Source organism: Cetorhinus maximus, chromosome 3 (genome assembly GCF_964194155.1).
Source record: "Cetorhinus maximus chromosome 3, sCetMax3.hap1.1, whole genome shotgun sequence".
In the NCBI taxonomy this organism is placed as follows: Eukaryota; Metazoa; Chordata; class Chondrichthyes; order Lamniformes; family Cetorhinidae; genus Cetorhinus; species Cetorhinus maximus.
Genome location: NC_135881.1, coordinates 77,931,894 through 77,959,136, shown reverse-complemented (window position 1 = coordinate 77,959,136; position 27,243 = coordinate 77,931,894). Strand labels below are relative to the sequence as shown.

General features: G+C 45.9%; 1 protein-coding gene and 1 long non-coding RNA gene across 2 annotated transcripts in view; one reads left to right on the top strand and one right to left on the bottom strand.

The window, feature by feature from the left end:
• Positions 1–8,543, top strand: part of LOC144678740 (uncharacterized) — a 258,128-nt gene extending 249,585 nt beyond the window's left edge. The window contains exon 3 of the long non-coding RNA XR_013576167.1: positions 8,413–8,543. This is a non-coding gene — a long non-coding RNA (uncharacterized LOC144678740). The remainder of the gene's footprint in view (positions 1–8,412) is intronic.
• Positions 1–27,243, bottom strand: part of LOC144678739 (contactin-associated protein-like 2) — a 2,328,914-nt gene that overhangs the window by 1,139,037 nt on the left and 1,162,634 nt on the right. The window lies entirely within an intron of this gene.

Below are 27,243 nucleotides of genomic sequence, written 5' to 3'. Positions count from 1 at the left end.
CTCAACCTCCGACAAACCCACCTCCCCCCCACCCCCACCGACCTTAGCACCACTACCCTTCCTGACCTCGGACACTGACACCCCATCTCAAACACGCTGCCCAGACCTTAAACTCCCCCAACCTCCAGATGCCCCCACCTCTCCTCCTGACCTCCGATCCCCCTTGACCTTGGAACCCATCCCCCCGCCCCCGACCTCGGACGGCACCCCCAACCTTGGACCCCCGACCTCCAGACACCCCCAACCCCCAAATCCTATCTACTTACCTTAGACACTCACCTTCCCCTGCCTTGTCAATTTCCCTGGTCCTTTAAACTTACCTGCTTTATGGCAGCAAGAGCTCGAAAAAAGGGGGCATGACCTCCTTGAATACACTGGACCTAGACTTTGCTGGGGCCTGCGAGGAGTCTTTCCGTGCAGGCCCCAAGCAGCTCCGGTGAACAGAAGTGGCAACGCAATTTTCAAGACCAAGTAAGTGTGCACTTATTTCTTCTAATTTCTGCGGGCCAGCACTTGGCTGAAATTCCTTGATATTTTATGTTATTCTGCCCGATTCTGCGCAACCAAGCAGGCTCCAGGCCACCATTTTTCCTTGAAAGTATTGTGAAATATATGATGAACATGTGCCGTATAACTTATTTCCCTAGTGCGTAAACTCTGTGTGTAGACATTTTAAAAAAATTATTTGGCAAGTCTTGCGTGCCCTGCTAACCTCTGTAATGCAGTCACATGAGAATTTTTTTTCTAAGACACCCCCAAATATGTTAAGCAGGAAAATATGGTGATTTATCACAGAAAATGTGAACTCCATGTTAGCTATTCAGATGACTGGCAGGACATTTACAAAAGTTGCGCAAGTTGAAGAGCGTAAAAGTAAGGCATGAATATTACTTTAAAATAAACAGCACAGGCTCATACAAGAATGCCAGCACTTGCTAGAGATATATATATATATATATAAAATACTGCACTAGAACAGATTTTTTAACAAGTGGAACTAAAATAGCAGAGATATATTATTCATGACAAAGTGAACATGCTGCAGCAAGGAACCTATGGCCAAGATTTTACGGCCCCGCCGTGGTGTGTCTCCCCCCCAACAGATGCGGCGAGCCATTTAAATCTCTTCTCAGTCCGGTGGGACTGTAATATCCCGCCAGGTGGGAGGGGCCATAAAATCCTGGCTCATGGTTATACTTAGGTTTAAAAGGAAAATTGACACATAATATAAAGCACAAAACTCAATAGGCAGTGGACTATAGGAAATGAAACAACAATGCAGAGGCAGTGGTTGATTTTCTATAGGAAGAAGATTGCAGAATGTGTTGGGACTGCAAAAATGAAAGGATTGTGTATAATTGATGCACACATTCACTATACAGCCTATAATATTGTCACTATGTTCATAAATGTGATTGCACAGAAACACGTAAAAATATAGACAATATAGTACCCATCAAGACCAAGGGTGCAGAGGTGCTGCTGAAGTTAACAGCATGACACCATTAACATTTTTAGCTCCATTTCTCACCCACTGTCTGAGAAAATGGCCAGGATGTCACAGCTTGATACCCTTGAGGACTGTCCCCAGAAAACAGGAGGTCGTGGAGGCCCTGCAATTGGGATGGCTAGGGGGAAGTTCAGAAATCAGGAGAGCTGGGGATGGGGGGAGGTAGTGGTGCATGACTGGCATTCGGGGTTGGGAGAGTGTGAAATTGTAGCCGGTGTTTTGAGTTGGTGGTAGGGGGTGTGTGTCTAGCACATCAGTGGCTGGGGGAAAGCCATAGGCTTTCTTGAGGTGCTGGGGGTAAGCACACCTACTCCTCCAGGCCCACTAGGAGTGCTGCAGCAGACACTTACCTTGGGGAACTAATAGATCCTGGCTCCCTTTCATTGACAAGCCTCCTGACTCCTGGAAAACCTGTGCAGCAACAGTCAATTAAGAGCCTGGCTTCTTCATGGCAGGAAACTTGAACTCCCATTAAGGTTGCCAACCCTCCAAGGTTGGCCTGAAGTCTCCAGGAATCAAAGTTCAATCTCCAGGACATTGTTGCGTGAAACCTTGGAGAAAAATCATCAGGACACTAAAGAATATTATTTTCTCGGTCATTTTCTTTGAACATTACTAGATATAAAAATATTGAATTTGGTCAAGTGTCATCCAGTTAGGTAATGAGTGCTTTTGCTTTCCAATTGGCACAGGAAGGCAGTCACAAGGATGGATGTGTTTGCTGATTAATGGCTGGAGTGTAGGCCAAGCAATATGATGAAGCCTCCAAGAATAAATTTAATCACAGTTGGCAACCCTAACACCCATGTAGCTGGTGCTATCAAAAAAGCAGTGAATGCATGTACAGCATGAGGTCATGTTCCCAATGATTAGTTCATTAACCCCCTACCTGACGATCATGGGCGGGTTAGTATTAAGGCCAATATTTCCCCAATTTTACATTCAGGTTGGTCCCAAATCCATCAGGGTCACCTTTCCTTCTTTAGTGTCACTCTTGTAGTGTACATGGACATTTGAAGGAGTCCCTGTGCCTCCAATTGGTTCTCCTGGTCAAAAGATAATGGCGCAATAACAACAGCCAGAAGACTGACTGCTGGCACCCAACGTACTGACCCTAAACCTTGTAATACACCCATCGGTCATGTACACTCATGTACAAGATGCCATGAGCACGACTAAAATATTTAAGTGAGTTATCTTGCAATAGTATGTCAGCTCTTCTATTTGGATATGAGCAGCATCTCAGGTGCAGCAATTCGAGTGGTGCTCTTGCAGAATTGCTGTATCTTACCCACAATAACCTATTGAAATATGTCCAGTATATGTTGCCGGCAGTGCCTTGATTCGAGGTTGATGTCTACTCAGCGCAATAGATTTCTGCCATGGATCTTCAGGAGAACAGGCTGATTCTTGATTCACAGATCCTTGGGCACAGGATGTCCCATGAGGTAGTGGGATTCTGAGTGCAGGATTTGTCCCTTATCTTTCCTTCTCTGTCGCTGTGCATCATCATTGAGGCACTGTGACTCAAAGTGTAGTGCAGCTTGATGGACAAGTTGTTGCCATTCTGAAGGACTGCTAGCAAGCTCCTGCCCAACATTAATGTTAATGCTGCCATGCTTCAAGGAGAGCTTCAGAGTGTCTTTGAAGCATTTTCTTTGTCCTTCCCTGGAACGTTGGCCATTTGAGAGTTGAGAAAATAAGATCTGGTGGGGGAGACAGTTTTCAGCCCTCCAGACAGAGTGTTCAGTCCATGAAAGTTGATTTTGTTTTGTCTGAATGCTTGTGAAGTTGACTTCAACAAGGACACTAATGTGCCCATTGAATTGGGAGGATGCAGTGGCAGCATTGCTGATGGAATTTCTCTAGTGCTCTTATGTGTCACTGATACACAATCCAGGTCACATTGCAGTGCATGAGTGTGGTGACGACAACTGTTCTGTACACTAGGACTTCTGTTGACTTGCGGAGGTCTTTGTTGTCAAACACTTGCTGCCGTGGTTTACAGAAGGCTGAGCTGGCACAACTGATCCAGTGTTGGATCTCCTCATCAATGGTGGCCTTTTGAGAGAGGTTGTTGCTGAGGCAAGGGAAGTGCTCAATATATCCCAGCCATATAAATACTGTAGCTACAAAAGCAGGTCAGAGGCTGGGAATTCTGCAATGAGTGACTCACCTCCTCACTTCCCAAAGCCTGTCCACCATCTACAAGGCACAAGTCAGGAGTGTGATGGAATACTCTCCACTTGCCTAGATGATTGCAGCTCTAGCAACACTCAAGAAGCTTGACACCATCCAGGATGAAGCAGCCAGCTTGATCAGCACCCCATTTGCCTCATTAAGCATTCAATCACTCCACCACCAAGCACATTGGCAGCAATGTATATCATCTACAAATGCAGTCCAGCAACTCACCAAGCAACACCCACATCCTATGAAGAATAAATTTTAAAAATTATATTGAATGTGGAATATTTGGATGACCGGGTATGCGCTGATAAATGAGGTCTGCATACAAGAAATTCAGCTGGTCCTTGAATGTTGCCCCAATTTATAAAATGCTCACAAAAAGCATCACTGACCAAGGACCAGCCTCACTGCATCCATTGAAAGTAGGCATCAGAACAGGTATGACAGGAGAAAACCAAAATAACATTGAAAAAGAAGCATAGGTAAGCTACAAAACACGGTGAAAAAGAGTAGGAGTGATGTGAGCTGATAAGACAGTGCTTCAGTATGCATCTACCTTGAATTGTGTGTTAAAACAGGCCTTTACGGACTTGTTGTGTCATGGATTAATTACCCCACAGCCATTTCCAATGTGCCGATGCTTTTGGAAGGTGGTACTGTAGCTTAGAACAACCATGGTTTATACTACAGTCATTTAGCGCTTGGCAACACCAGTGGTATCTGCTGTGGGGATCTCAGTTGTACAGGCTTTACACACATTTGGAACATTACTCATGAATGCTTCCAGCACTGCAATGTTGTTCAATTCTAAAATACAATCATACCAAGCTTTGGCCCACTTGAAAAATAGTTATAAGCAAACACGAGAAAGGAATTCTGGGATCTCATCAATACCCATTGTTCAATGCTCTCACAGATCAATGTATTATGAGAAAATGCCCTCCAGAAATGGGGGCATGTTCAGCAATGAGCCCACAGGGATGAAAGCAAAGGAAATCTCTGGTACTCTGTTGCTTGGAGATAGAGATAGGGGACTTTCTGCATCCCATACAGCTTTCCAGTTGACTGCACGGCACCCAGCAGCGATATCCCTCTCAGTTAACACAGTATATAATTGTCGGGCACCTTCACAAAACATAAGGGAGTCAAATTTCACACGCTCCCTTTTATCAGAAGTGCAGTGGACACAGCAAACCCACTGCAATGCCTGCGTCACCAGAAGTAGAAGCCATCTTCAAAGTCAGGTCTCATTAAAATAAAATTGATGAGTGGCCAAGGCAAAATGGGAAATTATTGTGGTGGCAGAGGGGTGGGGAGTCAGATGTTGGTGCGTAAGAGCTGATTGGGCAGTTATGATTTAACAGTGAGGTAAGGTGATCTTGGGGGTAGCGTGTGGTTGTAGAAGATCCAACAGCAGCCAGGGTATTTTTTGTGGATGAACAGGAGGAGTATTCATGCTTCTATTGGCCCTTAAAAATCTCTGGCTTGGTCATATACACAGTTGTGGCCAGGGTTTTCACAGTATGGACAGCATATGCTTTCACTCAAAAGGTGCATCAGGGTCCTTGGGTTATCATGGAATGAGGCTCTGCTGGTATTGGGTGAGGGCTCACTTTGATATTTCCCAGCTTGCTCCGAGATGGCAGCAGATGGGATGATGGTGAGTATGCAGAGGTAGTTTATCAAGGGCTCACACTACACATATCTTTACTGCATGCACCAAATAGAACGTATATTGTAACTAAATAATAAAAGCCTGTCCACCATCTACGAGACACAAGTCAGGAGTGTGATGGAATACTCTCCACTTGCCTGGATTAGTGCAGCTCCATGAAATCGAGAAGCTCAACACCATCCAGGATAAAACAACCTGCTTGATCAGCACCCTATCCACCACCTTAAACATTCACACCCTCCCACAGCCAATTCACAGTAGTAGCTGTATGCACCATGTACAAGATACACTGCAGCAACTCAATAAGGCTCCTTCCAAACCCATGACCTCTACCAACTCGGACAGAGGCAGCAGATGCATGGGAACACCACCACTTGCAAGTTCCCCTCCAAGCCACACACCACCCTGACTTGGAACTGTATCATCGTTCCTTCACTGTTGCTGAGTCAAAACCCTGGAACCCCTTTCCTAACAGAACTGTAGGCGTACCTACACTACATGGACTGCAGTGGGGTTCAGGAAGGTGGCTCACCACCACCTTCTCAAAGGCATTTAGGGATGGGCAATAAATGTTGGCCATACCAAAGATGCTCACATCTCATGAAAGAATTAAAAAAAACACTAAAAAGCATTTGAGGTTCCAAAATATTATTCTCTTCAGAAGATTTCAATTGTGTACAACAAAAGGCCAAGTGAGTGATTGCTTCTTTAATTTAAATTTTATATTTGGGAATTTATCTCATGATCACCATCAAATCAGCCTTGCAATTAAAATTCAGTTTTCTTTAATTGTAGAGATTATCCACCAATAAACATCTTTTCACCATTTGATAACCCCTTTATATTCAGCTCCCAGAATGGAGATAGGCTACTCCTCTGAGAAAACTCATCATGTTATTAATGGGTGGCATTGACAATCGCTGTCTAATCTGTAATATGATTGATTGATTACTTCAAATTGAAACTGCATCTAATGCAGAGGGCCATTAAAGAAAGGAAAATAGTTAATTGACTGTAAAAATCTATTTTAGTATCAATTTGCATGTTTGACAGGTATATAACATTGATGTCATGTTATTATAGGGAAAAAGAATCAAGTATTTCAAAATTCCCCACCACTTTATTCACTTTCCTTCAGATTTGGTAATCCTTTTTTGCAGATTTGTAAAAGGCATTACAAATCATGTGTAAAACTGATAGGAGATTGACAGTGTGGGTTAGAAATCTGTGCTTCTGAGATAGTTGGAGATTGAGAATACATTGCATAATTAAAATCTAAAGACCAGGTTTTATTAAAAGGTGAATTTTTAAGAGGTGATTAACTATATTAAAATGAATTAAGGTGTCATTTGTATGGCACCACCCAATTAAAGTATGTAACAGGAGAAAGAAATGGCAATCCAAATTGCCTAGAAGTTGATTGGCTATTTCTTAATTGAATTTCATTCTAGAGTTAGGCTAGGTGTGCCAATACGCAGTCTTCCAGCTTCTGTCATTGCCGTTTTACACAAGTGATAAATCTTAATTACATCTACCTGGGACTCACTTGACATGTTTTACCATTTAACATGCAAATTGAAGCTGTTTATTGTCAGGAAATAAGTACCAGATTAAAGGGGTATTATGCAGAGGCAGATCGTGGATGGGGTGGGGGGGAGTGCAGGGAGAGGGTGGTGGGGGAGAGGGAGGGAGGTGGGGCGGGGAGAGGGAGGGAGGTGGGGGGGGAAGGGAGGGAGGTGGGGGGGGAAAGGGAGGGAGGTGGGGGGGGAAAGGGAGGGAGGTGGGGGGGGAAAGGGAGGGAGGTGGGGGGGGAAAGGGAGGGAGGTGGGGGGGGGAAAGGGAGGGAGGTGGGGGGGGAAAGGGAGGGAGGTGGGGGGGGGAAAGGGAGGGAGGTGGGGGGGGGAAAGGGAGGGAGGTGGGGGGGGGAAAGGGAGGGAGGTGGGGGGGGGGAAAGGGAGGGAGGTGGGGGGGGGAAAGGGAGGGAGGTGGGGGGGGGAAAGGGAGGGAGGTGGGGGGGGGAAAGGGAGGGAGGTGGGGGGGGGAAAGGGAGGGAGGTGGGGGGGGGAAAGGGAGGGAGGTGGGGGGGGGAAAGGGAGGGAGAAGGGATGGAGGTGGGGGGGAAAGGGAGGGAGGTGGGGGGGAAAGGGAGGGAGGTGGGGGGGAAAGGGAGGGAGGTGGGGGGGAAAGGGAGGGAGGTGGGGGGGAGAGAGGGAGGCAGCAGAGAGCGAGGGAGAGGGAAGGGGGAGAGAGAGGTAAGGGGGTGAGAGGGGAGAAGGAGAAAGGTGAGGGATGTGACAGGGAAGAGAAGTGAGGCGAACTGGAGGTGGAGGGGGGAGAGGGGGAGTGAGAGGGGGAGAGGGGGAGCGGAGGCAGAGGGAGAGGAAAATATAGAGCAAAGGGTTAACTCTAAGATAATAGTGAGCGTGTGCAAAAGAAGCTATGTCACAGTGATATCACTCACTGAGAGAAGATGTCTGAGCAACATTTCAGAGCTCGAGCTGTATGTTAATCTTATTTAACCTTTGTAAGTAGTTAGCATGTAAATAAATTTTTTTGAACAAAGTCTATTACGTCCAGTCTCATGAAGCTATTAATATATATAATATTATTGGAAAATATTTTTCTTTTAAAATAGAGGTTTCGTCTGTGGGTGTGTCTCAATTGGATTAAAGCCAGCTAGTCTGGGTGCTTTGATGTGCACTAGTTTTGAGATGTAAGAGAGGTAGAGTGCATTTGCATTTTTTGAATAGAGCATTCAAGAAGTAGGGTGAAATCTAGCATCTAGCTAGCAGAAACAAAGCAATGTTTATATTACTAATAAAATTGATACTATGAAAGGGGTTTTATTTTTAGAAGAGGTGGACTTCAAAGAAGCTGGTGATACAATGAGAATTTACATTCAGTGAGATGTGCTAGATATAACCAATAGCAGTTTTTTTGTGTGCAGAGCAGAGGCAATGTAAGATCAAAGCAGCTGTAAGCCTACAACTGTCTCCATAGGAGCCAAAGTGAGAGGAACCTTATTTTGAATTGTAAGGTGAAAATGCTTTGCCTGGTGTCTGGTTAAGTCTGTGGGTTGCTGTTGCCTTAATGGAGATTAGTTTGGGAATTTGTTAAAAGTTATGATTGTAGTAATTTGTAGCCATGTGTATATATTTAACTTGTGTAAGTTAATAAGAATTTTTCATTTAGCTTGATATAAAGCCTCTCAAGTACTGGTGGTCTGATTCCTGAATTTAGAGTTGCATCTCAAATATATCTTAAAATTATAGGTTATGACAGTTGTTTAAAGTTTCCCTCTGGGATTTGTAAATAACTCAGATTTACAAACTGCTGGCTCGTAACACTAGCAAGGATTTTTCTAGCATAAGCAGCTAACAAATACCAAGACAAACCCATGATAACAGATAATGGCAGCATCGACTACACCCACAACAGAATGGAAGAAAATAGTGGGAAAAACCTCAAGTGAAGCCCAGCAACAGTGCAGCTCAGCAGGACTTCCAGGCCAACATAGCCAGCAACCAGAGACCACTGAATAATGATGGCAAACCATAGGCTGAATTTTCCGTGCCCGCTGGCGGTGGGCATGATAGGTGGTGTAAGCGGACAATACGGTGCGATTGGTTTCACAATGGTGGGAAAGCAGGTCGCGATTGTCCACTCAACCCGCTGATGTCGGGCCGCTTATCCCGCCATCGGTTATCGGTAACCTCATAGTGATACAGCAGCATATCATTATCAGGCCATCCCGCCAGGCTCTTGCACCCCTGCTGGATCGTCTGTCCACATCAGCGGGAAAGCACGCCGATGTTTTTCACAACAGCACATAAGCGACATGCACTTGGCCTGCACTTTGGGTGAACTGGAGGTGAGTGCGCAGCATTGTTTTGCAGAGCTCGCCAGGCTCGCCTGTTGCTTTGCAGGCTTCAGGGGCGCTGGGGGGTCAGGATTAAATGCCACCCTGCCTTGGAGATGACTTTTGAGGGTGAGGAGGATCAGGGGGCAAGTGCAGCCTTGTCATTGAGGCAACTGGTGGCGGGGGTGGTGGTGGTTAAGTGCAACCCTGCCTCTGAGGCAACTGGTGGCAGGGGCATTGTGCAAGGCCAGCCCTGCTGTTGAATACAGCGCACAATCATTTGGTGTGGGTGGGGTGGGGGGGCGGTAAGGTGGGTGAGGGAAGCGGCCATGCGTTCATGAAACCTGTAGAAAATGACCATTCCTCTGCATTGAGACAGTTCAGGTGCAGCCACATTGATATGATTGGGATCAGGCTCCTAGCCCATCTGCCCGCTCGAGCAACACAGAGGCATCAAAGTGGCACCAAGTTCTGCAGAGCTACCCTCCGCCCCCAGCACAGACTGCAAATTCATGAGCACTTTAATGGACTGCAGAGCAGTTGTTCTGCATATGTTGTACGACCTCCTCACTAAAGCTGGTCATGTAACAGTCACTGCTGGAGGCGCTCATGCGATGTCAGCATCCCGGTTTGGACCAGTCTCCCCCATGGTTCAAGCTAACAGGGCAGCCGTGCAGCGCACTAATCTCTGGCCATCCAAGTGGTGGCCAGCACTGTTCGGGAAGTTTTAAGGGGCCATCACACTTAACCAAGACAGGTTCTTAGTACACCCATGCTAACCACCTGTCTCTTTCTTTAATCCTGCAGGAGTACAACATTAGGGTCATGGAACAAAAACAGAAACAGAAATACCTGTAAAAACTCAGCAGGTCTGGCAGCATCGGCGGAGAAGAGTACAGTTGACGTTTCGAGTCCTCATGACCCTTCAACAGAGTGTTCTGTTGAAGGGTCATGAGAACTCGAAATATCAACTGTACTCTTCTCCGCCGATGCTGCCAGACCTGCTGAGTTTTTACAGGTATTTCTGTTTCTGTTTTTGTTATGGATTTCCAGCATCCGCAGTTTTTTGTTTTTATCAGGGTCATGGAGCCTGGCGAACTAGCTGTATGCCTGATGGGCTACAGAGCATGAAGAAGATGGAGGAGAGAGCGACTGAGGATCCTGGCTGCGCAGAGGCAGGAGCAGCAACCTCAGAAGAAGAAGGTGTGGCTGGGACTCCTGCACAGGCCGCCCAAGGGCCACAGTGAGCCGTCACTGGTGGGCGTCTAGTGACACCCAGGGTCTATAGACGTCGCCTTTCATTCCGGCCGGTGACTGAAAACCAGTGTCGCCGATGACTGGTTGCTCACATCTGCCATTTACTGCAGGATATGGCACCAAGGGGACATGGAGGGCATCCACTGCCAGTGGCTGTGAAAGTGATCACGGCACCCAATTTCTATTCCAGTGGCTCCTTTCAGGGCTCCACAGGGGACCTCTGTGGGATTTCACAATCTGCCACCCACAAATACATCCATGAGGTAACGGATGCCATCTTCACAAAGGCACACAACTTTGTGCGTTTTGTCCGGGACCAGGACAGCCAGGGTGCAAGAGCGATTGGATTCGCCCAGGTCTCGGGTTTCCCACAGGTGCAGGGTGTGATTGACTGCACTCATGTGGTGCTCAGATCGCCGTCGCAACACATGGTGGACTTCATCAACTGCAAGGGCTTCCATTTGCTGAATGTGCAGCAGGTGTGCGACCACCAGAAACGCACGGTGCAGGTGTGTGCATGGTTTCCAGGGTGTGTGCACGATGCCTACATCCTGAGTCGCTTGCAGATCCCTGGAGACTTCCAGGGTCTACAGAGGCTTCTCGGATGGCTCCTTGGGGACAAGGGCTACCTGCAGAGGCCGTGGTGATGCCGCCCGTGCGGCGGCCTCAGACTGTAGCAGAGTGACACTATAATGAGGCTCATGCAGCGGCTCACAACTTGGTGGAGCAGACCATCGGGATGTTGAAGATGCGGTGCCTGGACCGGTCCAGTCTGGTGGAGCCCTGCAATACAGTCCGTAGCGGGTGTCACGCATCGTTGTCATCTGTTGCGCCCTTTACAATCTGGCACTCCAATGGGGATAAGAGCTGGCTGAAGGGGAGATGGAGGAACTGCACGTCTCATCTAATGAGGAGGACGTCACTGGGGATGAGGCTGAGGAGGTCCTAGGAGACGACGATGATGGTGATGAGGCCCTCGCAAAGGCAGATGAGGCAGGCGCGCTTGGAAGGCCCTCACAGCTGCTAGATTTGTGGAGGATGATGACGACATGCAGTGAGGTGACCCCATAGTTCCTCACATTGCATTTGTGAACATTTGACTCCAGTCTGGCTTATGGCAGCGCAAATGCCCTCTGTGAGAATGTTCTTGTCATGGAGACGCGGTGGAGGCCCTAATAGTCACTCAATTGCAGGAGGATGCTGATGACATGCAGTGAGGGCATTCCATAAATCTTCACATAGCCTCTGAGAATGTCTGACTCCTGTCTGGCCGAGGGCAGCTCACTTGCATTCCATGATCAGGGTCATATTATAGAAATGCAGCCATAAAACTTTAGAAGCATCTGATGCTTTGTCCTGTGAAAGTGGACACTTCACTCACGGCATGGTTGTCTGATGGATGTTGCACTTCTGGATCGTCACTTGGCAGAACACCACCAACCTCACCGTCAGCACAGGACTAGTCCAGCTCCTCGTCTGCCAGCTGGATGGCGCTGTTTTCAAAGTCCGTGAGGACCTTGATTTCGGGCATTCCGCCATTGGTCTGCGACCTCTCTCTCTTGTTGTGTGCCAAGTTGTCCTGCATGGATAGCGATGGAGAAAGTGTAAGTAGGATGCCTGCCAGGCCAGATGACAAGTATACCTGGCCTGTGTGGGTGTTGAGTGGTCCAATGGCTGGGTTGAGGACAGTGATGGTGGGTGTGAGAGAGTGAATGGTGAAGTCCCTTGAACCAACAGAGAATGCAGGCCCTGTGGATGTGTGATGGGTTTGTGAGTATGTGAGTTGAGTGATGAGATGAGTGACTTACCCTAGCGGAATGGAGGAGATCATTCATCCTCTTGCGGCCATATGACTCATATCTCACTCTACGTAAAAATATTGTTTTTGAGAGGACAAAGTTTAACTGGCACAGTCAAAAACAAGATGAAGGGATTTACCCATTCATCAGTGTCTTGTACCACCTGGTTGAGAATCCTGAGTATGGAACACTAAAAGACGACCTGATCAGAGATCAAATAGTCATTGGCGTTTTAGATGAGGATCTCTGACTCCTTACAATCCAGGGAAGATTTTAATTTAAGCAAAGCTGTACAGCTAGCCAGACAGGCCAAAGAGCGGAAGCAGAATAAAGCTTTTGTTTGTGATGCGAGGGAAATTTCCCAAGAACAGACCAATGAAGTTGTTCAATTTGTGGGTTGAACCTCATTTCAAGAAATTCCAGAGCTTGACAACTAGGGAAGTACTTTCTTGGGAGAATTCCAGAAAGATCAAAGCCAATTTTGGAGTGCTGATATTGAGATAAATGGGCATCTGACCGAATTCACGCTAGACACAGGAGCTGATGCCTCAATGTTATCTGACAAAGTTTCATGACTGTATAAAGTGACACTGCAACCATCCTCTATTTAACTCCAAGGTCCAGAGGGGACCAAATTAAATGTTCAAGGCCAGCTAGGGATGACAATACAATATAAAGATAAAGTGATTCCTGAAACATTGGATGTCATCAAGAATCAAGCATACTCTCTGTTAAGCAGAAAAGCCTGCACAGCTCTAAACCTGCTTCTAGAAGTTGATGAGGTCAATGCAAAGACACAAGGAAATGAATTTAGAAGAAATTCCCCACACTCTTTACAGGCTTTGGTAAGCTGAAGACTGTGTATCACAAAATAATCAAAACAGATGCTACGCCTTTCTGTCTATTCATGCCAAGGAAAGTCCCACACACTCTTCTGAAACGGGTCAGGATAGAGATTGAGGTGATGCTGTAACAAGGAATAATTTCACCGGTCACTAAACCAATCAGATGGTGCTCTGGTATGGTACCAGTCCCAAAGCCCAATGGATCTATTCATACCTACATTGATCACAACAAGGTAGTTGAAAGAGAAATACATCCAATAGCATTGGTGGATGAGAACTTGGCCAAACTTGCTACAAGCACCTTCTTCACCAAACATGACACCAGCAGTGGATTTTGGCACCTCTTAGCTACTTTTATTACTCCCTTCGGATGGTACTGTTTTAACTGTCTGTCATTCGGTCTCATGTCAGCCCCTGAAACATTCCAGAGGACAATGTCCAATATGTTGCAGGGCATTGACGGTGGATTCTTCCACATGGATGATATCTTGATCCACAAAGCTGGAACACAACAAATGGGTCAGGGAAGTCTTACTCATGAAGCTGGCTTGATGTTCAATGACAAATGTGAGTTTTCCACGCCCCATAATAAAGTTCCTAGGCACATTATCCAAGCAACTGGGATTTTTGCAAACCCACAAAAAATGAAGGCAATAAGGGAATTTCTACCATTTAGAAATCAAACAGAGCTACAAAGAATTATGGGAATGATCAACCCACTAGGCAAATTCCTGCCTCACTTAACCCAGATAAATGAACCCCATAGACATCTTTTATGACAGGACCAGGCATGGTACTGGGCTGAGAATCAGCAGCAGTCATTCGAACAAATTAAAAGGAGAGGCAGCTTAAACTGTCACTTAGAAAGACACGGATTGATCAGGGATAGTCAGCATGGTTTTGTTAGGGGAAGATTGTGTCTTAGTAACTTAGTAGAATTTTTTGAGGAAGTAACAAGGAGGATTGATGAGGGTAGTGCAGTGGATGTTGTCTACATGAATTTCAGAAAAGCATTTGACAAGGTCCCACATGGCAGACTAGTCAGGAAAGTAAGATCTCATGAGATACAGGGGAAGGTGGCAGGTTGGATCCAAATTGGCTCAGTGACAGGAAACAAAGGATAATGGTCAATATTTACTTATATGTGGGAGGAATGTTTGGGAAATTTGCAGATGACACAAAAATTGGCCATGTAGTTGAGAGTGAAGAGGCTAGCTGGCGACTTCAGAATTACATCACTGTTTTGATTGAGTGGGCGGAGAAGTGGCAAATGGCATTCAATGTGGAAAAGTGTGAGGTAATGTATTTGGGAGGGCAAACAAAGCAAGTGAATACCCAATAAACAGGAAGTTATTGAGAGGGGTTGAGGAAGTGAGAGACCTTGGAGTGCATGTCCATAGGTCCTTGAAGGTGGTAGGACATGTGGACAGGGTCAGCATATGGAATGTTTTCCTTTATTGGCCAAGGCAATGAATACAGAAGCAGGGATGTAATGATGGAACTGTATAAAATGCTGGTTAGGCCACAGCTGGAATTTTGTCTACAGTTCTGGTCATCATGCTACAGGAAGAACATAATTTCTCTGGAGAGAGTGCAGAGGAGATTTACAAGAATGCTGCCAGGGCTTGAAAATTGCAGCTATGAGGAGAGATTGGATAGGCGAGGGTTGTTTTCCTTAGAACAGAGGAGGCTAAGGGGTGACCTAATTGAGGTGTACAAAATTATGATGGGCCTAGATAGGGTAGATAGGAAAGACTTGTTTCCCCTAGCTGAGGGGTCAATTAACAGGGGGCATAGATGTAAGGTGATTGGTAGGAGGATTAGAGGGGACATGAGGGAAAGCTTTTTCACCCAGAGGGTGGTGGGTGTCTGGAATTCACTGCCTGAGTTGGTGGTTGAGGCTGAAATGCTCAACTCGTTTGAAAGGTACCTGGATCTGCATCTGAAGTGCTGTAACCTGCAAGGCTACGGACCAGGTGCTGGAAAGTGGGATTAAAATGAGCGGCTAGTTTCTTTTTTCGCTTTTTGGCTGACACAGACACGATGGGCTGAATGGCTTCTTTCTGCACCATTACTTTTCTCGGGTTCTATACTAACATCCTTAGAGGTCCTAGCCCACTACGAAATGAAATTCCCATGATTGTTGCAGCCGATGCATCTGCAACAGGACTGCGAGCAGTGCTATTCAAGGTCTAAAGTGATGGCAAAAGAAGACCTCTTTACTTCACATCCAGATCATTAACAGAGACTGAACAGTGCTATACTGTTATCACAAAGGAAGCCCTTGCAGTAACTTGGGCATGTGAGAAATTCGCTGATTATGTACTGGGCCTTCACTCTAAGATTCAGACCGATCACAAGCCATTAGTAACATTATTAAACACAAAGGAAATTGAAAAAAAGATGCCACCCAGGATTCACTGATTCTGGCTTAGACCCATGTGCTACTGAGTCCAAACAGGGTAAATATCAGACTATGGCCGATACACTGACCAGGATGCTCCCACTCACTGGTACACAAAGACAAAACCCTCATAGCACAAGCCGAAGCCTTTACACCCTTGACTACCAGATGCTTGCCAGCAACAGACCAGGAGTTGCGCAAATCTCCTACAGCCCAAACACAAGAGGGCGAGTGCATCGAGATTCAAACATACTACCTGGATGGATGGCCACAGTCCCTTCCAAGTAACCCCATACTGAGACAATATTTTGAACAGCGGCACCACTTCAATGTCATAGATGACCTCCTGGTATATGACAGAAGACTGGTAGTACAACATGCTCTTGGTCTGGACGTCCTCCAGAAGATCCACCAAGGACATCTTGGCACAGCCAGGTGTCGAGCCACACACAGCAGTCTGTGTGATGGCCAGGCATTTCACACTCAATTGAACAATGGGCTCCAGCTGTGTCACCTGTGCTATCCATGGGCAGAAAGAGCCACTTCTGTCATCCTCCTCCCCATCAAGGCCTAGGCAATGCCTAGGCATGGATTTTTTTGACTATAAAGGGAGAATATTGCTTCTAGTAGTTGACTGTTACTCACACTGGATAGAGGTGCAAAAGCTACATGGCCCCACCTCTGAAGAAAACATTCTCTACACCTAGAATTCCAGACATAGCCATATCCAAAAATGGACCACATTTTGCAAATGAATGCTTTCAATCCTTCATAAATTTGTATGGATTTGTGCATGCCACAAGTTCCCCAAAATACCCCCAGGCTAACGGAGAAGCTGGGCAAAGAACATGCACCTTCAAAGACCTTTTAAAGAAGAATGACGACTTTGAGCTTACTCCATTCATCTATTGTTCAACACTCTTACATAATGGGTTTGCCCCATGTGAACTCCTGATGGGCTGCAGGCTTAAGACTCAACTTCCCTTCCTGCCCCACATCTTGCTACTGAATGTCACGGGAGAAGACCATGATTGGGCCAGGAAGAAGTCTACTGAGCGTGTCAGGCTCGTGTATTCAACTAGAATCACAGAGCTCAAGACCTTCCAATTCTGATAAGTGGAGAGAAGATATGGATCAGAGAGTAGAACTGTGCAGGTACAGTAATTTAAAAACTACAACAACCGAGATCCTACCTGGTCAGGACACAGTTAGGCATCATTCAGCAAAACAGATCAGCCTTAATCTTAATGGACAGGAAACCATCAACAGCATGGACAGAGCTCCCAGAAGAGAGTACCACACCTACGCCATCACAAATGAAGGAAACCAGGAGTGACAGCCCTCTCAAAATGACCTCAGAGCAACAGGATTCCCATCTACCCAAGAAAGAGTTCTGCATTCGTTCAAGGAGACTGGTGAAATCAACAAAGAGCCTTTCCCTTTAAGAGAAGAGACTTTGTGGGGAGGTATTGGGGAATGGGTGTAAAATAGCCTGGAATAAAGACTTGGGGAGAGCTGTAAAGGGTTAACTCTAATAAGAGCATACTAGGCATGTGCAAAAGAAGCTATGTCACAGTGATGTCACTCACTGAGAGAGGATGTCTGAGTAGCATTTCAGAGGGCAGCTCTATTTATATGTTAGTCTTATTTAACCTTTATAAATAGCATGTAAATAAATGTTTTTTCAATAAGAACCATTGCCTCCAGTGAGGTCTCTTCTAGAACAAGAAGTTAATGAATCCCAAAACAAACTCATGATGACAGAGGAAGAGCCACAAGTGTTACCATGAAATATGGTCAAAGGCACTTAAGGCTGTTGCATTGGGTACCGGAGCCCTGTATTGATGGATGCAGAGGCAAGTGCCCGATGATGCACTTGAATAGGGGACAATTAACAGTGAGAGAGTGCGAAAGGAGCTGCGGGGCCATTAACAGTGAGAGAGTGCAAGAGGAGCAATGGGGCCATCAACAGAGATAGAGTGTGAGAGGACCAGTGGAGCCATTAATAGCGAGAGAGTATGAAAGCAACAGAGGGGGCCATTAATAGCAAGAGAGTGCAAGAGCAGCAGAGGGGCCATTAACAGCAAGAGAGTGTGAGAGGAGTACAGTGTGGTTGCTTAGATACTTGCACATGATTACAAAATGTTGCCTGAAATAATGTGAAAGAACCAGATTGAGATAAGCACTACTACCTCTAAGTTCTGTGATATTTTGCAGGAACAATTGCATTCTGGCTTTGGGCACTTCGGAACACCGACACCATGTAGTGCACATCGTAAAGAAACATTGCTTATGGGTGCTTCTTAAAGTTTGAACCTAAAAGCCCCCATGCTACCACTGCAAACAATTATACAAATGTACAAAATGTTCCTTAAGGGCAAGGAAAACCGATCAATGCTCGTACAATGCAGCAAACAACATAATCTCATGCATGGAAAGTCTGATTGCAGGAATATAAATCTCATTTGAGTAGCAACTGTGGTGAGATTAATACACAATTAATATGCAGACATTACAAGTTCAAGAACCTCACAGTGAGTTTGAGGGTGAGCTGCCATGTTTGCAAGGTTGATTTGGAATAGTGCAATCATCCTTGCAACTTGTGCTGATATGAAATTAACAGGATATCTCTTCATCACCACAAGTTGCTGGACGAATTACACTTTAATAGCGGTGAGAGCTATTAAACTTGCTTCTTTTTGGCAGCAAAATCTGGGTCAATATTTACAACTACAGTGACTATAAATAACTACTAAAACATGCTAACACGGAAATATTTGCTGCTGACTGCAGGGTGCTAATTATTCCGGAAATTACATCAATTTAAGTTTTAATCTGGGATTTTGTCCTTTATGCGAATAAATGAAGACATTTATAAGTAATTAAGGAAAAGAATGTAAATTTCTAGCACAATTAATATAAATAACACAAAACAGATTTGGAAAGCTGGCAAAATATAAGAAATATAAAGCCCAATTCACAATCTAAAGTGCTTTGATAAACAGTTAGTCAAAACACCATCATATGAAAACTATAATTAGTTGCCTATACATTCCATTATTCATAGCATTATTATTTCTGGTGAGGCTAGTTGTGAAAATGTGCAATTGTGTGTCTGAAGAATGAATTCAAGAGTGCTGGGTAGGTAAACTAAACGCTGAGTGCTATTAGATAAGGTAATTTAACCCAAGAATACTCAAAATAAATGAAATTCATCAAGACTAAAAATTGCTGAAATAAATAGCTTTGGCACTTTGAAATTGTCTAATTGAATACAGATGAAATAAAAAGACTCAATTTACATCAGTGAAGGTACTGTACTGAGAATTGCAAATGTTACATCCTTGTTCAAAAAAGGGTATAAAGATAAACCCAGCAACTACAGGCCAGTCAGTTTAACTTCAGTTGTGGGGAAAATTCTAGAAACAATAATTCAGGGCAAAATTAATAGTCAGATGGACAAACGTGTGTTAATTAAGGAAAGCCAGCATGAATTTTCTAAGGGTAAATCATGTTTGACTAACTTGAAGGAATTTTTTGAGGAGGTAATAGAGGCAGTTAATGAGGGCAATGCTGATGATGTGCTCTACATGGACTTCCAAAAGACGTTTTATGCAGTGCTACACAACAGATTTGTGAGCAAAGTTATAGCTCGAGGAATAAAAGGGACAGTAGCCATGTGGATAGGGAATTGGCTGAATGACAGGGAACAGAGGATAGTGGTTAATGGATGTTTTTTCCTGCTAGAGGAAGGTTTGTAGTGGAGTTCCCCAGGGCTGAGTGTTGGGACCCTTGCTTTTCCAGATATATATTAATGATATAGACCTTGGTGTACAGGGCACAATTTCAAAGTTTGTGGATGATACAAAACGTAGAAGCATCATGAACTATGCGGAGCATAGTGTAGAACTTCAAGTTGGCGGAATGGGCAAACAGATGGCAGATGAAGTTCAATTTAGAGAAGTGTGAGGTGATTCATTCTGGGAGGAAGAACATGGAGAGACCATATAAAGTAAAGAATACAATTCTAAAGGGGTTGGAGGAGCAGCGGCACCGGGGCGTAAATGTGCATAAGAAGGTGGCAGAACAAGTTGAGAGAGCAGTTAATAAAACATACAGGATCCAAGGCTTTATTAATAGGCGCATAGAGTACAAGAACAAGGAGATTATGTTGAATTTGTACTAGTTTGGTCTCAGCTGGAGTATTGCATCTAGTTCTGGCACTGCATTTTAGGAAGGATGTGAAGGCATTCGAGAGGGTGCAGAAAAGATTCACAAGGATGGTTCCAGGGATGAGGAACTTCAATTATAAAGGTAGATTGGAGAAGTTAATGCTGTTTTCCTCAGGGGTAAAAAAGGTTGAGAGGGGATTTGATAAGGGTATTCAAAATGATGAGGGGTCTGTGCAGAGTAGATATGGAGAAACTGTTCTCACTCATGAAAGGATCGAGAACGAGAGGGCACAGATTTAAAGTACTTAATGAAAGAAGCAAAAGTGATATGAGGAAAAACTTTTTTTACGCAGCAAGTGGGTGGTGTTTGGAAAGCACTGCCTGGTAGTGTGGTGGAGCTGGATCCAACTGAAGCATTCAAAAGGGAATTGGACTGTTATCTGAAATGGAAGAATGTACAGGGATACGGGGAGGGAGCAGGAGATTGGTACTAAGTGAGTTGCTCATTCAGGGAGCCAATGCAGACACGATGAGCCAAATGGCCTCATTCTGTGCCGTAACAATTCTGTGATTGATTCTATAAGAGTTTTGTTTTATCTCTGACCTGCACCCGTTATAACAATGCTTCTTCAGCTGGGTGGGTGGACAGGATTTTGGGACAGCCAAGTGTTTTTGCTCAATAATCATTCAGGATCAGGATCAGGGCACCACTGGCAAGGGCAGAGTTTAGACTCTCCTGAGTAAATAAGAAACAAATGAACAAATTAACTAAGTGGCACTGTAACAAAAAAAAACTTCAAAAAAAACTTGTCAAATTTCAATTAAAATACCACTTTTTGGAGCCATTCATGCACTCCAGCCCAAAAATTAGGATTGTTGAGAAGTGTCATTGGCAGGATTTGATCCTACATTTGGAGACACCAATGGATTTCTATCCAGTGCTTTAACCACTCAGCCACAGTGGTAAATTCCCAATTGTTTTGGGTAGGTGATGCATCACAGCTTACTGAGGTTCCTCTGCTTTTCAAGACCTCCACTCCAACTAAAGTATTATTCAACGAAGAAACTACAGGCCTGCTACAACTTGTTTTCTTCTTCATCTGTATTTTATCTTTGTCTGTGAGGTATTGTGTGTGAGCCATTGCATTGAAACTTCTGGAGAAAATGTGTAACAATAAATAATCTTCTTTATTTTTAAGCTTGCTGCTGGAAACTATTTAACTGGGACATGCTGAGGGGAAGGAAATACACACACTACCCTCACACATGAAAACACTTTGATCATAGGCAATAATAGAACACATAGGCCTATAATTTTGTCTGCGCGTCAGGTGCAGGAGCAGTACATCAGGAGCATGGGGCCTGGTGACGTAACTATATGCCTCATGGCTTACAGAGAGCAGAGACGCAGGAGAAGAGAGTGTCAGAAGCACCTGGCTAGGCAGAGGGAAATGCAGCTCCCTTCGGAAGTAGGGGCGGCTGGGGCTCCCGCACACGATGCTGAAGAGCCACAGCGAGCCTTCGCTGATCGGCACCTGGCTAGACCCAGGGCTTATAGACGGCGCTTGTCATTCCTGAAGATGACCTGGAACCAGTGTCGCCGAAGGCTGCACATGACCAGGGAACTGGGCGGTCACATCTGCCACCTGCTGCAGGATTTGGCGCCATGGGGACATGGAGGGCATCCACTGCTAGTGGCCGTGAAAGTGATCGCGGCGCTCAATTTTTATGCCAGTCACTCCTTTCAGGGCTCCATAGGTGACCTCTGTGGGGTGTTGCAAGCCTCCACGCGCAAATGCGTCCATGAGGTCATGGACGCCATCTTTGCAAAGGCACACAACTTTGTGCATTTCGCCTACGATCGGGAAAGCCAGGAAGCAAGAGTGCTGGGATTTGTCCCGATCTCAGGTTTCTCACAGATGCAGGGTGCCATTGGTGGCACTTACGTGGCGCTCAGAACTCCGTGGCAACAAGTGGTTAACCACATCAACCGCAAGGGTTTCCATTCACTGAACATTCAGCTGGTGTGCAGCCACCACAAATGAATCCTGCAGGTCTGTGCAGGGACCCCAGTGAATGTCCACGACTCCTGCGTTCTCAGTCGGTCTCAGATTCCTGACGTCTTCCAGGGTCCACAGAAGCTGCAGGGATGGCTCCTCAGGCAGAGGACACAGCTGATGACACCCGTGCAGTGGCCTCAGACTGCAGCAGAGCAACATTATAATGAAGCTCATGTTGCAGCTCGTACCTTGATGGAGCAGACCATTGGGAAGTTGAAAATGAGGTTCAGGTGCCTGGACCAGTCTGGTGGAGCCCTGCAACATAGTCCACAGAGGGTATCATGCATCATCGTCGCCTGCTGCGCCCTTTACAACCTGGCGCTGCAACGGGGGCAGGAGCTGGCTGAGGAGGAGATGGAGGAGCTGGAGGTCTCCTCTGATGAGGAGGACGTCGATAGAGATGAGGATGAGGAGGTCCTCGAAGGCGACAATAACTGGCCAGATGAGGTAGACACACTTGGGAGGCCCTCATAGCTGCTAGATTCGTTGAGGATGGTGACAATATGCAGTGAGGAGACACCACAGATCCTGATATTGCATCCATGAATGTGACTCCAGTCTGGCTGATGGCAGTGCACATATCCTCTGTGATATGGCTCCTGTCATGGAGGCGCAGTGGATACCCATCTTCCCTACATTCCAGCGGGATGATGAGGACATGCAGTGGGGACAATCCATAGATCCTCAGACTTATGTGAAGGTCTGACTCCTGTCTGGTTAATGGCAGCTCACTTGCACTCTCTGAACAGGGTCATATCATGGAGATGCAGCGGAGAAACTTTAACTTCTCCTGACCCTACGGTATCCTCCCTGAGCTGAACTCTTCAGGACCACATTGTCACCAGACACAGATGCTGATGAGATGGGGGTGGGGGCAGACGCACCTCAAAGGTGCTGGGAACACACAGAGAGTGACAGAACTCTGTGTCACCGGCGCAGGACATGCTGGCAGCAATGATAAGCCTCATCATGGTGCAGGCATGACTGATGTGACCAGTGACAGTGAAGGCTCACCATCAGTGTGCTGGGAAGGTTGCACAAAGCACAGGGAAGAGGCCGTGAACTGAGACACCTGCTTTTATCCTGTGCAGGGATCAAGGTTTCACATCTGAGTGACACAAACATTGCTCATCAGAACAAGGAGCCATAGGCAGGGAAACACTCTTGCGAGTTTATTAACAAAGTGAACATTATGTAAAAGTGATTAACACCCATGCTCAGGTTGTGCAATTACATTGTCTTAACCTTCCTAACCCTGCCGCTACTTAGTGCTCCCCGGACATCCAAAGCGGAGGTGGAGGCAACCTGCTAACTGCTACGCCCTGCCTGTGTTGACCTTGATGGGCGTCCTTTGGAGGGCAAGACCTGGAGGGCCTTGGCCAGCTTTTGGGGTCCTGCTGTGTGGCAGTGGCACCCTCATCGACCTGTGGAGCTGGAGCTGCTGGGGTCACAGGCAGAGGGGATTCAGATGGGCCGGACACTCCCGGAGTCATCTGGGTGGATGGCCCCCCAGGATGTCAAGCTGCTGGCCCTCCTCTCTGTGGGTGCCCGATGGCCCCTGGCTGACTCCTTGAGGAGAAGGGGAAGTTGGAGTCAGATCGAGCTGCCCCGCACCCCTCCCATGTTGACACTGTTGGAGGCCAACTATGGCATCAGCGATGGAGTTGAGCCTACACAACAGTGCAGGATCAATGTCCTGGACCAAGGTCTCCATGGCAGCGCCGTCCTACCAGTGTTGACCTCAGTGCGTTGGCATGCCGGTGCTATCACCTCGGATTGAAGGTGGAGGGACTCCACCATCATGCCTTGCAATCTGAGGAGTACAACGGACATCTGTTCCTGATGTTCCCGAGCTTGCCTTTGCAGCTCCAGCAACTGAGGTATGACCAAGTCCAGAGGCTCATCATCTGACTTGGACTCAGCAGATTTCTGGTCTCCAGCAGTACTCCAAGTGCTGGAACTTTGGGAAGTCCCTGCCGCCGCCTGCTGTGAATCAGACAGTGTGATGTGCTCATGAGATTGTGACCCCGAGGCTACTCTAAAGCCTGGTCCCACCGAGGTGTGTGTCTCTCACAATTTCTGCAGATTCCTCTTCTGAGATGTTTTCGGGGTTTGAGTCGAGGACCTGGGTTGTGGACTCCATTTGCTGTTTCCCAGATATGCCTGCGAAAGCAGGAAGAGATAATTAGTGTATGGCAGTGGCCTGTGAAACAGGACCCATCAGTCATGGCATGGTTGTCTCATGGATGTTGCACTGCTGGATCCTTACTTGGTAGAACACCGCCAACCTCACCGTCAGTACAGGAATGGTCCAGATCTTCGCCGGCCAGCTGGATGACTCTATTTTCAAAGTCCAAGAGGACATTGATTTCAGGAATTCCTCCACCAGCCTGCAACCTCTCGCTTTTGTTGTGTGCCAGCTTGTCCTGCATGAATGCGGATGGAGGGGGTGTAAGCAGGATGTCTGGCAGGCCAGATGATAAGTATGCCTGACATGTGTGGGTGATGAGTGGTCCCATGGACAGGATGAGGACAATGAATTTGTGTGTGAGAGATTGAATGGTGATGTCCTTTGAACTGGCAGTGAGTCAGGGCCCTGCGGATGTGTGATGGGTTTGTGAGTGTGAGTTGAGAGTTATGAGAAGAGTGACTTACCCTGGCGGAACAAAGATCATTCATCCATTTTGGGCACCGGGTGGCTGTCCTCTTTTGCAGGGCATTGGTGCTGACCACCGCTGCCACCATCTCCCATGCTGGATATGTCACCTTGCTTGCTGACCTTTGCCCAATCCGGGGGTAGAGGAAATTGTGGCAGTTCTCCACTGTGTCCAGTAGGTGCTTGAGGGAGGCATTGGTAAATCTGGGCACAGCATGTTTCCTCCTTTTGGCAGCCATGATTTTGCAGCAGCTTCCTATCCCTTGAAGAGTGCTAGCTCTGTGCAGGGGCGGCATTTAAATATAGCACCCGGTTTAGTGAGCGCATGATATGACGGCTGGGCGCATGAATGAGAGGCCACTCCGCCAGCGACCCGGCGTGTTTCCTGGGAATGCTTGATTAATGAGGTGGGATTGAGATGATACAACATGAAAAGCCACCATTGTGGCCGGCGGGTAAAATGTCCTTTTTCCTGCCCGCTACCGCACTTAGTGCAAATCTGGGACAATTCCATCTCGAGTGTTGTGGGGCTGAAGGAACTTATGGAGATAAGGAGGGGCAATTCCATAGAGGGAATTGATAACAAGGATGAGAATTTTAAAATATAGCACCCGGTTTAGTGAACATGTGATGTGACCGCGGGCGGGCGAATGAGAGGCGAGTGACAGGCAACAGAGAGTAGTGATGAATGGTTGTTTTTCAGTTTGGAGAAAGGTCTGTAGTGGAGTTCCCCAGGGGGTCAGTGTTGGGACCCTTGCTCTTCTTGATATATACAAATGACCTAGACTGTGGTGTGCATGGCATGATTTCAAAATTTGCAGATGATACAAAGATTGGAAGCATTGTCAACTGTGATGAGGATAGCCTTAAACTTCAAAAGGACATAGAGATGTTGGTGGATTGGGCAGACAAATTGCAGATGAAGTTCACTGCAGAGAAGTGTGAGGTGATTCAATTTGGCTTGAAGGATGTGGATAGACAGTATAAAATAAAGGGAAAAACTCTAAAGGAGGGACCTTGGTGTATGTGTACATAAGTCATTAAAGGTAGCAGGGCATGTTTAGAGAGCAGTTAATAAAGCCTACAGTGTCCTATGTTTTATTAATAGGGACATTGAGTACAAGAGCAAAGAGGTCATGCTAAACTTGTTTAAGACACTAGGTAGGCCTCATCTGGAGCACCGTGTCCAGTTCTGGGCGCCATATTTGAGGAAGGACATGAAGGCACTGGAGAGAGTACAGAGGAGATTCACAAGAATAATTCCAGGGATAAACAATTGTAGCAATGAGGATAGATTGGAGAGTTTGGGTCTGTTTTTCTTGGAGAAAAGTAGGCTGAGAGGAGACTTGATACAGGTATTCAAGATCCTGAGGGGTATGGATATGGTAAATATTGAGAAACTGTTCCCTCTTAAGAGTACATCAAGAACTAAAGGGGACAGGTTCAAAATAATAGACAAAAGGAGTAGAAGTGATGTGAGGAAAAAATTTTTCATCCAGAGGATGGTTGGAGTCTAGAACGAACTTCCTGAAAGGGTGGTGGAGGCAGGTCCTATCGAGGTATTCAAAACGTAATTGGATTTCTACCAAAAAATAATGTGCAAAGTTACAGAGATAAGGCAGGAGAGTGGGATTAGGTAAATTGCTCTTTCAGTGAGCCAGTCCAGACTCAAAGGACTGAATGGCCTCCTTCTGCACTGTAAAGGTTCTGTGATTCTGTGAAAATCAAGTTAGAAGCTGAAAAAAACTTCATAAAAAAATAAAAAATGTGTTCTCTATAACAGAATGGCTAAATTTTACATTCCACAAATATGACATTAATTTCTCAGGGCCTGAGAGGGTTTTCAACAATAATTATGAACTTAGTATGCCATTAAAAGAACAACTACACATTCAACAAGGTGTAACTTTTTCAAGGGTTTTTGCAGCAAGGCCAATAGCGTAAAATGCCAAAGTGTTGTCTGTTCAGTGATTGATTACAATCTATCTAGACCTCAATAGCGTATCTGATGGAGAAGTGTAGAATCCCTTATAGCAATGTCTGGATTTCTGCATTTCACTGCACATGTGTGTACTCCAAAAGTTCCTGTCAGCTTCAAAGAAGTGATGTTGGCAAATGCTGACAGTTTTGCTGTCAGTACTATCGCAAAATCTGAATCACAGTAATGATCAGAAAAAGGTTGCAACTTTTGTCAAGTCTAAGAGACAGAAAGTAGAAGCAAGACTTGAATTCTTATATGAATTTTTGTTGGTTATGAAACTTCAATGAAATGGGGTCATTTTATGAACCCTCTGAGGCCACATTGGAGAATCAAGGTGACAATGTTGCAGCTCTGCCCTAACCCAAGATCCTTGCAAGTGTGCAGCACTCCATAGAATGATGGATAGGAAGTGGAAAAATTGACTTAATTTTAAAAATCAGTGTTTGAGAGGTCACTTTACAGACTTGTGCGTAACTGTAAAATGGTGGGCAGGTCAGAAGCGGGCTGCTGGCAGCAGGAAGGCCAACCAGGGAATTTTATGGGCCTTGCCCTGCCTACACACCTGCCAGCAGTGCCCATAAAATTCTGCCATTAATCTTTAAATAAACCTGCCAAAATATAGCTGAATTAATAACTAAAAGTCAGTCCACATGTTGGAGCTTGCAAATTGTGAATTACTTTGGATGAACAGAGCTGTCATGCTGAAGTTTATATAGTTCACAAATACCTTTCCCAATAATTATACACAAAATCCTACAGTCACTGAACCCAAGTCACAATTTGATCCTACTTTTTTTTCATAACTCTTCGCAAGCTGAGTCCTAACGTGCAGTTA